Source organism: Zingiber officinale, chromosome 10B (genome assembly GCF_018446385.1).
Source record: "Zingiber officinale cultivar Zhangliang chromosome 10B, Zo_v1.1, whole genome shotgun sequence".
Classification (NCBI taxonomy): domain Eukaryota; kingdom Viridiplantae; phylum Streptophyta; class Magnoliopsida; order Zingiberales; family Zingiberaceae; genus Zingiber; species Zingiber officinale.
This window is the reverse complement of record NC_056005.1, coordinates 51,704,557-51,713,421: the sequence shown is the minus strand read 5'-3', so window position 1 is coordinate 51,713,421 and position 8,865 is coordinate 51,704,557. Positions and strand designations below refer to the sequence as shown.

General features: G+C 44.2%; 1 non-coding gene across 1 annotated transcript; it reads right to left on the bottom strand.

Moving 5' to 3' along the window:
* Positions 1 to 260: 260 nt before the first annotated feature.
* On the bottom strand, positions 261 to 366 carry LOC122030704. Its single transcript, XR_006125560.1, has one exon. It is a non-coding gene; the product is annotated as a small nucleolar RNA R71 (small nucleolar RNA).
* Between the last annotated feature and the right edge of the window lie 8,499 nt (positions 367 to 8,865).

Genomic DNA, 8,865 nt, shown 5'->3' with positions numbered 1-8,865 from the left:
ATCCATGGTGCAGCAAAATCAATTTGGTGGAGGACCGCATGAAGACCCAAATCAACATTTAGAAGTGTTCTACAAAATATGCGACACAATGAAAATGAATAATGTTCCTTCAGAGGCAGTGCGCCTACTATTATTTGGGTTTTCTTTGAGAGATAGAGCCAAGCAATTGTTGAATTCTTTGGGTCCAAATAGCATCACCATATGGGAGCAATGTGAGCAACAATTCCTTGATAAATTCTATCCTCCAAGTAAAACAGCTCATATGAGAAATCTTATTGCAAGCTTCAAACAAGCGGACTCTGAATCTTTATTTGAAGCTTGGGATAGATACAATAGTGTACTCAGACAATGCCCACACCATGGTTTAGAAAGGTGGTTAGTACTACATACGTTTTATAACGACATCAACTATCATACAAAAGTGTCCCTTGATTCAGTTGCAGGAGGGGCACTTATGAACAAGAGTTTGGATGAAGCCGAGGAGATAATTGAGAGTGTAGCACAAAACCACCATCAATGGGCTAATGAAAGAAGTGGTGGCTATTCTTGTATGAACCCAACAATAAAAGCATCAGGAAAATTTGATGTTGATGCAATAACTTTATTGGCTGCAAAACTGGATGCTCTTACAAAAAAGTTTGAGAATATAGGAGCTAGCTCAAGTATGGCCAATGCCATTGTTTCTTCCTGTGAAGTTTGTGGAAGTTCTGAACATTCAAATGGCTCATGTCCATTGGGGGTTATCACTACACAAATTAATCAATTAGAGCAATGTGATGCAATCATGAGTTTCAATCAAAGGCAGAACAACCCATACTCAAATACCTACAACCCTGGATGGAAGAGTCATCCTAATTTCTCTTATAGAAATAACCAAGATCAAGGACCATCCATGGGGGCAAGGCCTAATTTTCAATCCGGGCAGTAAAATTTTTATCAACAATCTTTCCAAGGCTTTCCTATGTCTAAAATTGAAAAGATGTTTGAAGATATTATGTCCACTCAAAATGAAATGAAACAAGACATTTTAAAGCTTACTCAGAGAATAGACAATTCTGATAGACATCAAAAGATCTTGGAAAGTCAGATTGCCCAACTAGCTTCCTCATCTTCTAGAGCACCAGGACAATTACCTGGCAAGCCTGATGTCAATTCCATGGAGCACTGCAACAGAATTGAGCTTAGGAGCGGACGGACCTTGGGAGATCCCCAAGTGACTGCTCCAAAAGGGATGCACACTGAAGAAGAGCTCTCTCCTCCAACACCAAATCAGATTCAAGTTGATGAGGAGAGTACCACTAAGGTTGAAGAGACTCTTCCACTCCACCATCAAAGTATAGCAGTCCCTTTTCCTCAAAGATTTATTATGTTAAAGAAGGATGAAGAGTTTGGTAAATTCTTGGAGAAGGTAAAAGAAATATGTGTTGAAGTACCACTCATTGATGCAATCCTTCAAATGCCCATGTTTGCCAAATTCCTGAAGGATATCATGTCGAATAAGAGGAGGAAAGGAGATATAGAGACCATTGCGTTTACAGAGGAATGCAGCGCTCTTTTTGAAAAGAACACTTCCCCAAAGTTGAAAGACCCCGGAAGCTTTTATATTCCTTGCAATATAGGAACTCAATTTATTGAGAAAGCTTTTTATGATTTAGGGGCAAGTGTAACCTCATTCCTTATTCTATTTGTAATAAATTAGGTCTCAAAAACTTTAAACTTACTACCATAGCACTACAACTTGTCGATCACTCCTGCAGGTACCCTATGAGTATCGTTGAGGATGTGTCAGTAGAAGTAGGTGGGAGTATAATTCCCATCGATTTTGTTGTGTTAGATATGGAGGAGGATCCGAAAATCCCTATCATATTGGGAAGACCATTCCTTGTTACAGTAGGAGCTATTATTGATGTTAAAAATCATAAACCTTCTTTGGTGATTGGTAAGGAATGATTGGAATATGATTTATCTAAAGCCTCTAACCATGCCTCTTATCTCTTAAATGCTTGTAGCAGGGCAAGCATTTACAAATTGGAGGAATGGAATTTCCATCCTCATGGGAGGCCACCAAACGAAGAAAGTAATGTGGTGGAAGATGTTGGGAGGAGACTTCCCAACAAAAGTGGCAAATATGTCTGCCCCCCAAGGGCAAGGAAAAAAGAGGAGTAATCAAGATTGGTCAAGCTAAAGACCTTAAACAAGTGCTTCTTGGGAGGCAACCCAAGGGTTCTTTTTAGTTAGATTCATTCCATGTTTTTGTTGTTCATTAGTAGTGTTTTTACTTTGCTTTTTGCTTTGTTTTCAGGTTGAAATTTCACTTCCATGAGTTGGCCATGACTTCTTCATGGGCATGGAAGTGGGAGAAGCATCAATTGGAGCAAAACAGAGCATGGTCGTGTGCTGTACACGACCAGGCTTATGGTGCAGAGAAGGGAGAAGCTTGGGTCGTGTCTATATGACACGGCCGTGTAGAGTCTCCAGAGAAGAAAATGTGCATGGTCGTGTCCCAGACACGACCGCGTGAAGAATCTAGAGGAGGAAAATTTTTTGGTCGTGTCTCACGCACGGCCGTGTGAAGAATCCAGAGGAGGAGAACTTCTTGGTCGTGTCTCACACGCGGCCGTGTGAAGGAACCAGTGCGGAAGCATGCACTGGCCGTGTCATCTGACATGGCCATGTGCTGATTCCAGAGAAGGAGACTGATGAGGCCGTGTCCCGGACATGGTCGTGCAAAGATACCCGAGAAGGAGAAGGCAGGGGTCGTGTAGATCTACACGGCCCGTGTGGAGAAACTTATTCAGGTCGTGTCTCCTATATACGACCAAATCCAGGCCGTGTCCCCCACACACCCACCTCATCTCAACATCCTCTTCTCTCCAAAATTCCTCTCTTCTTCAACCTTTCTCCTAAACCTTTTTAGATCTAAACCTAAAACCCTTTCTTCTCCACAAACTTCACCTAGATCTAAATTCTTCTCTTCTCCTAGATCCAAGATCTCCACTTTCATAACTCTAAGATTTATTTCCTCAAGATCTAGTTCCTCCAACCCTAAACAGTATCCTTCCCCACTCAAGCTTGACAATATGTCCAACCTATTGAAGAGACTTCACAAGGGTGGTGGTGGATCTAGTGGTGGAGACAAAGGAAAGGAACCATCCAGAGACAAAGGGAAACAACCAGTGCAAGGCAAAGGAAAGAGGACCTCACACAACGAAGGTAATGACAACGAATTCAATATCGTATTTAGAAATGATGATCAAATTACTAGATTTGCAATTCTTGTCAATAGAAAGATTGTGTGTACTAGGTATATGGACCCAACCGTTTTAGATATGATGGGAATTAGGGATGATATAGATTGGATGATTGGGTTCTTAGATTGGAGTGATATGTTGTACACACATCTACCTACTTATCCTCGCTTTGTTTTGGAGTTTCTAAGCTCACTAGATGTCCATTTTGCCAATGAAGATGATTTTGTTGGCAAAATAACTTTTAGGTTGATGAATCAAGATTTTCAATGGACATTTAGTGACTTTAACACTTGTTTTGGATTGTCTTCCGGTAGCTCTCAAAGATTTGATTCTAGGTTTAATTAGAATCATTTTTGGAATTCAATCACGGATTAGATCACCCTTATGAGCCCTCTAGAGCCAAGACTTCTCACATTCAAAACCATGTTTTTAGATATCTACATAGAATCATGAGCAAAACTATTTTTGGTAGGGGGAAAGTGATGGAGTCGTCAAAAAAGTAGAACTTTATTCTCTATGGGCTATGCTACATAAGGTTGATTTTGATTCCGGTTTTCATTTTTTGCAAACCTTAGTGAGAACTGCGAGGGCGTCTTCGGGATCAATAGTTCTTGATGGGTTGATTACTCAAGTAGCAATTAACTTGGAACTTGATTTAGATGGGTTGGAGGTTATTCATGGCAATGATATGATCGACATGGATGCATGTCTTGCCATGAAAATGATTATTCGAGATGAGAACAGTTTCGTATTTCCTAGGAGGAATGGTTTTCCTCTACCTCCTCCTTGTCCTGAACGAACTTCCATTCGTAACCCGGCTAATTGGGTAATCACTGATGTAGACCCCGAGAATGTCCCCTCCATATCCGGAGACACAGAGCCACACATTGAGCCCTCGACATCTAGATACTCGCAGCCCTTCGGACATCCGGATCCTGCTAGACATTCTTTTACCTATGGTACGAGTTCTTCTAGATTTGACTTTTCTGATTTTCGTACTTCTCTAGAATCGCTTCATGAGAAGCATGATGCCCAACGAAGAATGTTGGAAGGTCGCTTCTCTTTATCAGATAATCAGTTTAGAGAAGTACAAGAGCACTTTCAATCCACGAGGAATTTTCAAGGTCAAGTGGCCGAATTTGTCCAGGATTATGATATGGATCAAGCTAAAATGAGAGATTTTATGCAAAGCATGAGTGTCACTAGCTAACAAGTAGATGCTTTGTTTGAGTATCATATAATCCTGAGCGAAACTCCAGGTTTCCCTAGTTTTCCCATTGGCCAACCACGTCGTAGGCATCCTTTTCCTCATCCTCCTCCACCTCCACCTCCTCCACCATATTGATTTCATCGAGACGATGAAAAGTTTAAGTCTGGGGTGTGTCAAACCTGATTTTTCTTTCTTTTTGCATTCTAGTTTTCAGTTTTTGCTTGTTTTCTGCATGTCTAGTTTTTGCTCTGCATTTTATTTCGATTGTCTTGCTTGGATTGCTTATTTTGATAGTCACTCGACTATCTTTTGAAAATCTTGTGGCATACATCTTGAGAACATCAAAACTTCACTTATATGTTGTCTTGTCTTCAAAATTAAATGTTAGCATGTTCATTATCTAGATTCATGATGCTCAAATGATGTTAGTAGTATGCTTAAATGTACCTCTTTCCTCTATCTTGGGTAGCATAAAATAAGCTAAGTATCTTATGGAGATGAGTTTTAGTCTTGGCTTGACCTTAAGGACCTTATTTTCACTACACTTTGACTTGATGCTTGAATGATTGATATCATTGAAATAGTTATGATTTATCTTGTTTGTTTAGTACTTAGTTTCCATGGTGATTTCTCAAACTTTATTTTGGTTACTAGATGAGGCTCAAATCATGTAAGCTCATTTAGAAAAATCAAAATATCCCAACATTTGTGCTAAAAGTACACTTGTGAAATAAGATTTACACAATGCAAATACTTATGAAAAAAAAGAAGCAAAGAAAAAAGTGAATAAGGGATATAAAAAATAGTTGTCGTGAGTGGAATCTAGCTAGTCACCCCTTTGAGACCGAGTTAGGTTACTGGGGAAATGACTGCTTAGCTTCTCTTGAGATTAAGCACGCCTTTGAGACCTTGGATTGATTGAGAAATATGAACCAAGTGTGTGGCAAGTAAGTGTTTATCACTGGTTACTTGTCTATCACCGGAAACACTAGGAATTCAAACTTGATGATGACTTGACTAGGACATGGATTGAAACTTGAAGAGTTTTAAGTTGTTTTTGCACTATGCACAAGGTACTTATTCTTGAGCCAAACTTAACTTGTTTTCATGATCACGCTTATTAATGAAACTTTTTGATAGAGTTAGGAGAATGCATTAGGGATATGAGAGCATTGTAGAATATATGAATTTAGATTGCGGCATTTTGCTTGAGGGCAAGCAAAGTTTAAGTCTGGGGGTGTGATGTGCCTAGATTGTATACACTTGTTAGCATGTTTTGACGCACATTCACATACTTTGAGCATGCTTGATCTATGCATTTTCATACTTCCAACTTTTCTTTTTAGCATATTTACTCTCTTTGTTCGGAGATCTGCTTTTGTGTATTTTTTGTACACAGGAGTCAAATTTGGTAAAGGAAGCGTGTTCGAGGCCAAATCTGCAAGCAAAGCAATGGAGGAAGGTATTGTACCTGAACCCCACACGACCCTGCCATGGGGTTTGCTCAGGTCGTGTGGAGATGAGAGGCTATGTTGCTGCAGCAGAGAAAGGAGATGGCCTGGCCGTGTGAACCTCACACGACCGTGCCAATCTTTAGAGCCCAATGAAGCCTAGGCCGTGTACACCACACGACCATGTCAGTTTTCCATAGACCAGAGAAGCCTCGGTCGTGTGTGCTACACGACCGTATGAGGTTTCCAATGAGCAAGAGAGTGCTGGTCGTGTGCACCATACGGTCGTGCCAGGTTTCCAGAGGTGAAGGCAGTATAGGCCGTGTAGATCTACACGTCCATGCAAGGGGGACATTGGTAGAGACAAGCCACGGCCGTGTGAGGTTAGCAGAGAAGAGAATGGAGCAGGCCGTGTGAACCTCACACGACCGTGCTTCGGGGTCGTGTGTGTTAGTTAGAGCCCTAGAGCCAATCATATGATGATTGTTGTATGGACTCATTGTATCATATTTTTATGTATATAAAGACATTTGTTTTGGTTATTATACTTACTTGTATTGGTGCCAAATAACTAAGTATAATAGCGTCTGATCCTGTTCGAACCAAGAGTCAACGAACGCTGGGGATGCGGCGCTCCCTGCTGGATCCTCGAGTGCTCCGGTGAACCTGCAGCAAAACCGAGCCGGGAGGGGTGTCCCGGCGACTTCCAAAATCTCGAATACGTACCTCAACGGCGAAACCGAGGTTCTTTATATAGAGCTATGAAGGGTCCGGGCACGCGTACCTAGGTGCATACGTGTCTTCCGTCCTTTCCTAGGTATGCGGCGCTACAGTCAAAGCATGCCCTCGATGGGACGGCAGAATCCCCTGTCACAAGATTTGGAGCATGACACACACGTGAAACCTACCGGTTGATTGAGAGAGAGATCCTCGGGTCTTTTCCTGTGCTCCAAACTTGTCGTCCGAGCGGGCGCTCCCTCAACATCCGACCGGACATACGCAGTGGTTTACCCGTGCTTTCCGGGTATTCGATTCCATCGGTCGGCCGGCAGTCCGGTCGGGCCGGCCGTCTACGGTCGTCCGTCCGGTCGGACCACACTCTCCTCGGATGGGAGGCTGCTCCGGTGACTTTCACTTGGCGTTGACTTTGCAAGAAAAGGGGGGGCCCGCTCTTACTACCGGATCACTTGCCTCCCCTTCAAGTCTAGTCGAAGGAGGCTAATAGTCCGACTGACTGGACTGTGAGTCTAGCCGAACGGCTCCTCAATGCTAATACTCTCCGCTCGGTCAGCCGTAGAAATATCCTTGCATGCATCAATGATGGCCTTCACCGGATCTCCTCGCGTTCTGCGCCAATCTTCGCCATCAAGGCCGACCATACCTTCATTAAATGCTCCGAATGATTGACTGCCACGTGGAGCAAGGCCACCAGAGTACGGAGGCGGTTGCATGATATTGTGATGTGATCGAGGCAATTCGAAATAAACGGCTAGATGTGTGCTTTGATTCCCGTGACCTGGATCCGACGGTGGAGGCCGCCCGGCCCTCACCCTATAAATTCTTCGTTTCCTTCTGCGCTTCGGATCTCCGGCGATCTTGTTGCTGCCCTCTAACGCTCTCCGGCGCCTCTCCTCGATCCATCTCCCTCCAGTAAGGTTTTAGAGCTTTCCTCCTTCCTTTTCGGTATCGAATTCGCCTTTCTTCCCCTAGCTCCAGTCTTTGAAATTCCCTTTCTTCGTCTTTGAGACTTCCTTTTTGCTTTCTTCTGTCTGGATCATGGCCAGTTCTTCTCACCCCGCACACCGACCGCCGCGCGGCGGTTTCTGTGTCTTCCGCGACCAGTTTACCGCCGGTCTGCGGTTCCCCGTGCATCCTTTCATAGTAGACGTTTGTAATTATTTTAGCGTGCCGCTCGGAAGTTTAGTACCAAATACCTTCCGTCTCCTTTGCGGTGTTGTCGTTTTGTTTAAGATTCATAACATTCCCCTCCGACCGGAGGTCTTCTTTTACTTCTATTACCCTAAGCAAGCCGAGCCGGGCACTGGCCCGGTCTGGTCTTCTTCAATAAACTACCCACTTCCAATAAACATTGGAAGGACTATTATTTCTACATCCGCATGCCCAGTCAGCCAAACTTCCCGACCCAGTGGCAGGTCAGTCTACCTCCTACTCCCGAGTTGAAGAAATTCAAGACCCGACCGGATTATCTTGTACTAGCCGGTCTGCGGCTTGACATCAACAAACTTCTTCACGAGGGAGTGATGTACATTTTTGGGTTGAGTCCTATACGGACCCCACTTCCGACCGGCTTGGTAAGAATTTTGCTTGGGCACTTGCTTTAATTGCTAACCGATTTCTTCTTATTTTCATGTAGTCATCATGAAGGAGAGAGCGGCACCAGGCTGAATTGGCCGTTCCGACCTCTCAACAGCAGGCGGCCAGCGGAGCTGCCCTCCAGGAACCAACGGCCACCGAGGAAGGATCCGTTGGAGGAGGAACATCGCCTAAGAGGCGCCGAACTCATTTCCGCCGGCTACCTCCATGTCCAACCCCCCTCGATCGCTAAAGGCAAGGCGCCAGTTCGAGACCATCTCGTCGGACGCCTGGACGAGGCCTACTCCGGTTGAGGCTACTCCCGACACTCTCCCCGCCTGCTCACCCAACGCCGACCCATTCACCGGGCGATCCTGTCTGAGTTACTCTTCATCTTCCAATGAAGAGTTGCTGCCAACCGTGCCCGAGCACACCATTACTTTGAAGGGGCCCCTCGCCGAGATGTGGGCCGTCCAGAACTTAGCCAACAGCCACATGCAAGCGGCTACGGGGGTAAGCTTGTTGAAGTTTTGTCATAATATTTCAGCTCGGCTTTCGACAACTGCGCCTTCTTGCTTCAGAGATGGGTGGAAGAGATAGCAGTTTCCAACCGCCTGGCCATGGCAGATGAAGAGATAAG